At 38.0% G+C, this 8,157-nt stretch overlaps 1 protein-coding gene across 5 annotated transcripts in view; it reads right to left on the bottom strand.

Annotated features, from left to right (window-relative positions):
- dab1b (DAB adaptor protein 1b) overlaps positions 1-4,223 on the bottom strand; it is a 31,691-nt gene extending 27,468 nt beyond the window's left edge. For 3 of the 5 annotated variants that reach the window (XM_016508274.1, XM_016508278.1, XM_016508279.1), the window contains exon 1: positions 2,859-3,097. The gene's annotated coding sequence lies outside the window, so the exon portion shown is untranslated. Of the gene's footprint in view, positions 1-2,858; positions 3,098-3,984 lie in introns of those variants that run through there. The other 2 variants (XM_016508275.1, XM_016508277.1) reach the window with 2 other exon arrangements.
- Positions 4,224-8,157: the final 3,934 nt, after the last annotated feature.

Genomic DNA, 8,157 nt, shown 5'->3' with positions numbered 1-8,157 from the left:
AAAAAGTATTGAACACATGAAGAAAGGGAGGTGCAAAAAGGCATGGAAAGCCAAGACACCAGCTGAAATCTATCAGCAATTAGAAAGCAATCCTGCAACTAGTCAGTGGAAATTAATATTAGTTGGCTCAGTCCCAACTAATGGCCTATAAAAAGGTGTCACATGACCAACGTCTCACACAAGAAACATTTCATGATGGGTAAAAGCAAAGAGCTTTCTCAAAACCTTCACAACCTTATTGTTGCAAAACATACTAATGGCATTTGTTAGAGAAGGATTTCTATACTTCTGAATGCTCCAGTGAGCTCTGTTGGGGCCATAATCCGGAAGTGGAAAGAACATAATTTCACCATAAACCGGCCACAACCAGGTGCTCCTCACAAGATTTCTGTCAGAGTAGTGAAAATAATTATCAGAAGAGTTGTCCAAGAGCCAAGGATCACTTGTGGAGAGCTTCAGAAAGACCTGGAATTAGAAAATAATAAGTAATGCACTCAACCGCCATGGCCTGTATGCACTACTAGTTTCTCCATACAGGAGGCGTCTTGAAGCTGTCATTACCAACAAAGGCTTTTGTACGAAGTATTAAATAAATTTCAGTAAGCGTGTTCAATACTTTTTCCCTGGGTCATTCCATTTTATTACACAGAACTTCATTTCTGAACTTATTTGTATTGTTTTCTTTGTATGTATAGATTAGTTGGTTTGTTACCGACATCTGGTAAAAATGTCATGTCAACAGCACCTTTAGAAATACATTTACTGAGAAAAATGGTGATGTGTTCAACGCGTATTTTACCCGCTATATGTTACATCTGATCAAATGCACATTAACATTCTTTTGCTTGGGTTGAACACATCATTTTTTGCTTAGTTGGAACATCAGCTACACTATTTTTTCTCTATTTGCTTCTCTGTTTCTGCCACGGGATTGACATCCCATGGTAACTAGGAGTTACACAAGCTTCAGTCTGGATCCAGCCCTTACAAAGATCTGAGATGACCGAACACCTGAGAAGAGATGATGCCAACCCCTCAGAGGACCTCAGATGATGCCAACCCTCAGACAACATACAAAACTACCAAATTTTGCTATAAGTTTGATCGCAACATATAATCATTGCTGTTAATAGTGTTCACCGTCTGTTTGATTACATGACATTAACTAACTGCTTGATTTTTACCGTACATTTCTGCCATATGGACATCAACTTGAGATAGTCACCACTGATAAGCTATTACTAAATATAATGTAGAACTTTAATTTTCTGTAAAGCTGCTTTGCAACGATTTGCATCGTGAAAAGCGCTATACAAATAAACTTGAATTGAATTGAAAATATTATGATAGTGTGTTTTGAGCATTTTCATGATCTGACAAATAAGTTTGTCTTTATGGATGAGTTTTTAAATATCAATAAATATAAATCAATTAATCATTCAGTTTTTACACACTGCACAAGCAAAGTTCAGATCTGTCCTGCTCTCAGCAGTATTAGGCAGTGGTTTCTCTACAAATGCAAATGCAAAAAAGAAACAACAACATTACATTACCACTCCACTACTGAGAAATGTCATGTAGCGTTTCAGTAGCCAGCTTGTGAATCACCAGGCCTCATTGAAAATGAATAATGTCTGTTCACTTTGTTGCAGCAAATCACTGTCATGTCAACCCCCCTTGTTCTACTGAAAATAATTGAAATCATTTGTCAAAGTGATATTTAATTAAATTTGGTCAAAGACCTGCAAACAAGACAAGCATAATCAACATGACATTATAACAGAATCAAGCACTCAGTGTTATAATTACTAACCCGCAATTCTAGTACTGATATTCACAACAACAGCACTCCAGCTCATGCAAAATTGCTTCATTGTTTAATTTTACCAGCATCACTTATTCATATCTACTATACTATTTATATACTATTTTGTCCATTAAGTGTTAGTCTTCTATTATTTAAGCATCAGTTGGAACAATGCACTTTAAATGTTCAGTCAATGTTCAGATGAAGCTGGTCTATTTTCACGTGAGTCTAAGATCCCAACCTCCACCACCAAAACCCAGTCTGTCTAGCGTACAAGCCAAAATTCACAATCAAGCCACATCCACAACTAAAATCTAGTCTTTAAAATCGTGAGACGAGAACATTATGAGGGTTTTTCACGGAGTTGGCAGCAAGTCTTCACTTAATAGTTGAATTATTTACATGAACATTTAGGTTTTGCACAAAGTGACTGACTGATTTATAAGATCACATCAACTGAAGTTTCCAGTAATGCTTTACTTTGCATATACAGTCAGCCAACACAAAACCAGTGTATAGTTCCCATTTGGCTATATTTGCAGCTAATTCATAGATTAAGAAAACCTATATAGTCCTGAGGATTCTGTGGCAAACAAGTTATACAGAACGCTATGTTCAGGTTTTATTTTCATAACGTAAAGTGTAAAATGTTGGGTAACAGTTTCAAAACAACAACCCAATAACCTTTACATTAGCCTACTAAAAACGAAACGTTATGCATTGCTTCGCTTCCTCGTGAGACACTGCATTTAAGCAATTCACAGGAAGATTTACAAAAGAAATTCGAAAATAAGAGCAGTTAATTCACAACACATTCTCCTCCATACCTGTCTCCGAGAAATCCGGTCGAATTCAACCATGCAAAAATGACTCGCTTTAAATGGAATTGTAAACCGAGCGAGAGAATGAAGCAAAAATAAGTATAACCGCACTTCACTCAAATAAAGAGTTGCATTTTTAGAAGATTAGGCATATGCAGTTGAAACATTTTATTTATAGGCTGCAAACGCTGCGCACCTGTAACAGCAAACATTGCGCTGCAGCTACTCACCTACTGACAAATATCGCGATTACTTCCAATGCATCGCTTTTATTCTGACCATTATCGGTGTCCAGCAGCTCCCATGGTCAAATGATGAGTCAAATCCAGCGCATCTGCATGTGAAATGAACAAGTGCCAGCACGAGAAGTTGCTCAGTTTCAGCCTCTGCATTCCAAATCCCCCAAAAATACTCGATTGCAATGACGCTAGACAGAAATGAAACGTTTCTTCTCCACCAGAATAATCAGAGAGAACTGAGGCGATGGGGCGGGAGGAGAGAGACCCCCGTGACAGAATAATTCAAATGCACAGAGGATAATGCGGAGATGAGTGAAGGGGGATGGGAGAGGATTAAGTGGAAATGGGGAATCAGAAGCCCACCCTTACATACATAACACACATGCCCAAGTCATTTCATTTGTATATTTTTTGTGTTGTTTTATGTAGGCTAGTGTAATCGTGTAATGAAGTAGCAGAGTCTATAAACTGTAAGGATAATGTTCAGTTTGCTGTCCATCCTAAAATTGGCAGGAGTGATGCAGACAGTCAGTGAAGCGTCCTTCTCTCTCCAGCTGGCTGGCTGGAGTTGGCAATAGTTAATAGAATTTTAAGACCCTCATTAAAATCTGGATCAGATGCCTAATTTTATCTATGCATACAGTACATTAATGAGGTATTCTCACATATGATTCTTTATATGTATGTATGCATGTATGTTTCTGTATTTAGTGTTAAAATAAAAAGACTAGGGTGTCATTGAGTTCACAATGATTGGTCACTTCTGTTGTAATATTTGCAATGACTGTCGCAATGTATGTCTGGAGACACTGCATTTAAGCAATTCACAGGAAGATTTACAAAAGAAATTCGAAAATAAGAGCAGTTAATTCACAACACATTCTCCTCCATACCTGTCTCCGAGAAATCCGGTCGAATTCAACCATGCAAAAATGACTCGCTTTAAATGGAATTGTAAACCGAGCGAGAGAATGAAGCAAAAATAAGTATAACCGCACTTCACTCAAATAAAGAGTTGCATTTTTAGAAGATTAGGCATATGCAGTTGAAACATTTTATTTATAGGCTGCAAACGCTGCGCACCTGTAACAGCAAACATCGCGCTGCAGCTACTCACCTACTGACAAATATCGCGATTACTTCCAATGCATCGCTTTTATTCTGACCATTATCGGTGTCCAGCAGCTCCCATGGTCAAATGATGAGTCAAATCCAGCGCATCTGCATGTGAAATGAACAAGTGCCAGCATGAGAAGTTGCTCAGTTTCAGCCTCTGCATTCCAAATCCCCCAAAAATACTCGATTGCAATGACGCTAGACAGAAATGAAACGTTTCTTCTCCACCAGAATAATCAGAGAGAACTGAGGCGATGGGGCGGGAGGAGAGAGACCCCCGTGACAGAATAATTCAAATGCACAGAGGATAATGCGGAGATGAGTGAAGGGGGATGGGAGAGGATTAAGTGGAAATGGGGAATCAGAAGCCCACCCTTACATACATAACACACATGCCCAAGTCATTTCATTTGTATATTTTTTGTGTTGTTTTATGTAGGCTAGTGTAATCGTGTAATGAAGTAGCAGAGTCTATAAACTGTAAGGATAATGTTCAGTTTGCTGTCCATCCTAAAATTGGCAGGAGTGATGCAGACAGTCAGTGAAGCGTCCTTCTCTCTCCAGCTGGCTGGCTGGAGTTGGCAATAGTTAATAGAATTTTAAGACCCTCATTAAAATCAGGATCAGATGCCTAATTTTATCTATGCATACAGTACATTAGTGAGGTATTCTGACATATGATTCTTTATATGTATGTATGCATGTATGTTTCTGTATTTAGTGTTAAAATAAAAAGACTAGGGTGTCATTGAGTTCACAATGATTGGTCACTTCTGTTGTTAATATTTGCAATGACTGTCGCAATGTATGTCTGATCCATTTTTTTTTAAAGCAGGGACACATGACTGACATGTTGCTTCTAACATATAAACACTAATCCAAACATTAACACATGGTTGCAATCCCAGTTGTCTGTTTTGTCTCTAACAGTGATGTCAGTGTGTTAAACACGTGCTTTTGGTTTTTACTGAATCCTGCCGAATTGAAATTATATTTTTTTAATCATATATTTTTTAAAATATATTTCAAATATATTCTCAATAAATGCACGAACCAACACTATTTTTTAATTTGTCTATTATTCCTAATTTGATTCCATTTTTCATTGTGTTCCTTACAATTTTTTTGTACAACAATCTCACAAAATATTACAAAATTCAGACAATCAGTGCAGACAAACAAACCATGCAATGAATTATTTGATTGTGAAAGAAGAACATTTAGAGAGCAATTACTAATAAATAAATAAATAAATAAATAAAAAGCTTGAAAAAGTCATATGGCTTGAAAAAAACCTACATTGTTCTGGAAAGTTTATTAAGACCCATTGTGGAGCGTTTCTGGCAATAAGCGCATCTTATAAGAAATAAATGAGCAATATCCTCTCTTTGGCAGTTGTGTCACCCATGTAAATAATCAGTGTCTATTTAAATTCATCTGCACTGTGAAATTGTCATTGATGGAAAGGAACTGACCCTTGACTCTGCCTCCTTGCAAATTTTGCTGCTCCTTTGTTCCAATTCATAGTGGCTGTGTTATACAAAAACCTAGTGTATGGCTTTCCATACCACACTAACATATTAGATACAGTGTATCACCTATACTGTTGGGATACACAGTTTAGAGATAACAGCAATACAACACCCTCACAGCAAGCAAATGTTTAGTCTACTTAACACTGCCTTTTCTTTAAAGTATATGTCACTTATGCAGCCCAATTCCATGGGCCAGGAAAAGGTTTTCCAAACGCTCCAGACAAACTCACTTCACACCATTGGGTAAGAAGTTGACCTGTCAACTGCTTCAACAAACAGAACGAGCATTTAAACTTGCCTGTGTAACTTAATATCAGTCTTTGAAGTTCTACGGTACATGGCCGTTTGGAGAAAGACATCCCAACAGTTTTACTCACATTTATCATAAGACATGATTGATACAGCCATTTAGTAACATGGCTCATTGCTCTAGTGAGTTTGGAGGCAACAACCTCACTAGACCAACCATGCACATAAATTACAGTGTCATCTGCTTGAAGCTGGAATTCTACATCAGGACAAATAGAAGGCAAATGATTGATGTACAAACGAAATAAAAGTGGTCCAAGTACGGATCCCTGTGGAACACCGCGTAGTAGTATTAAAAACAGAGGAAGCGTGACTATAAACTGTCACATTTTGTGTTCTTCTTCTTAAATATGACTCCATCCATTGGTTGAAAAATTAAAAGTATCATTTTTTTAATAAGTACTGAATGGTTTACTTGATGCTGTTGTAGTGCAGTTAGAGCAAGAGGTACCTTTGGACCCAAACGCAACAAGTCAGCTGCCTAAGCTTTCGAATGAAGCCTTCATACTATATGTCTCCCTCTAACACACCTGAGTGAACTCATCAACTCATCAGCAGAGATTTCGAGACCTGAACTGTGTGTGTGCAGTGGTGAGGGGCCTTCAGGACAGGTTTGGGAAACACTGCTCTAGTGTGACATTTCACTTGAAGCCCAGCCGCCTCATCTGACCCTTTCTTGTGGGCAGCAGCAGTTGCACCCAAAACATTCATCTCAGCTTATAGCACTGTAGTAAGTGTGTTGAATTTGGAGGGGCAGTGGCTCAGTCTGAGAAAAAAGGGAACCATACTTTCATTCTACATACACAACCATACTTTCACATGTCTCTTATAATCCTAGACTGCAAATGACAAAGTAAAGAGAACAAACACAGAAGGCTCTTCTCATTATACACCTTCATCTTCTCTGAGCATTCCAGTATGCAAATATTTTCATGACACGGTTGCCTAATGAAGAAAGAGATCAACATGATTCATATTCAAAATGGCAAGCACGTTCTGCTGCTTTGTCTACACTATGTATATCCGCAGTTCTAGTTCCAGTTTCCCTTTTTGAATGCCGAATTCAGACTACTGCAACCTGCTGGTATGGAAAGTTATTTACAAATTGTATATGTGCTAGTTGGCCGTTGGCTGTAGTCTTTGCGGTGTGTTCAAGTGCAATTTTTTGACCCAGACACAGGCGACATCAGCCAGCAATGAAGTCAGCTTTAGTCACCGCTAATTCTTTGATGTTGGCTTGGTGTGTCACAGCCTTTATAGTTCAGTGTGTCATACTAAAGCCCTCACATTGTTCTGTCATATCCTTATTTGAGAAACTTTGGAAGATTTGCAGCACTCCAATCTTCCTACCCACATGCATAGACCGGATCAGCTTGCTCACATGTTGGATCTGGCTCAAAAAGACATACCACACCACTGTATTTTTTTCAGGATGCTCCAATGATGTGTGCAGAACATTAAGCAGCATCAGCGGTTTCATTTGCAGAAGTCTGGCATAGATACCTTTGCTTTTGTCCCTCCTGCTGGCCCTGTTATAAGAAGACAGTCTGCAGTCCTCAAAAGTAATTAGAAGAAGTAGCAGAATTTGGTGCTCAATTAAGTCCAACTGAGGTGTGAGGTACATTTTTTCCTGTTGTATGAGATGTGGTGCTTGTTTCTGAGTGTGTTCTGTGTTTGTTTCTCCATTTCTGCACCCACTGTCCACTCGACAGGATTCACCGGATCTGTGCTTGTTAAGATGTGGAAGAAAACACAGAAAATGTGTGAGCAGAATATGAAAGGTGAAATGATGTTTCTGAAAATTCTCTGTTACACTTCACACCTCCCCATCCCTAAAGCCCTCCCACCTCCTGGCAGTGAATGGCAAGAGTGTTTATCCTGTGATCCATGTTATGGCTTTTAGGAGGGGATTTGTAAGAGAAACACTAGTAAGCCTCTTTCCTGCCAGTTTTAATGGCATATTAAAGTACCAGTTAATGCTGAAGTGTCATAGTGAAAGGTTAGGGCACAATTTACATTTTATAAGTGACATGATGTGCAACTAGTACATGATAGATAATGATATTGCTGGAAAATAACATGGACATGTAGCAGTCTAATGGAACTCGACTATACACAGTTTATCTAGGCAATTTATTTATGCATATATTTAAGCTATTTTTGTATCAAATGAACTAAATTTCATTACTGAGTGAGTAAATAAAGCTTATAGTATTTATTTATATTTAAAAGTGTCAGTCAGATTTACAGGGAAAGTGTATGCGTTTGCCATTAACTAATTGATCTTACTTTCTTTTTTGTTATATATCTTCTTTCTTATATATATATAT

The sequence above is a fragment of the Sinocyclocheilus rhinocerous genome, unplaced genomic scaffold, assembly GCF_001515625.1.
Source record: "Sinocyclocheilus rhinocerous isolate Xijiao unplaced genomic scaffold, SAMN03320098_v1.1 scaffold173, whole genome shotgun sequence".
Taxonomy (NCBI): domain Eukaryota; kingdom Metazoa; phylum Chordata; class Actinopteri; order Cypriniformes; family Cyprinidae; genus Sinocyclocheilus; species Sinocyclocheilus rhinocerous.
Note: the sequence above shows the minus strand (reverse complement) of the source record. Positions and strands in the feature narration are given on the sequence as shown.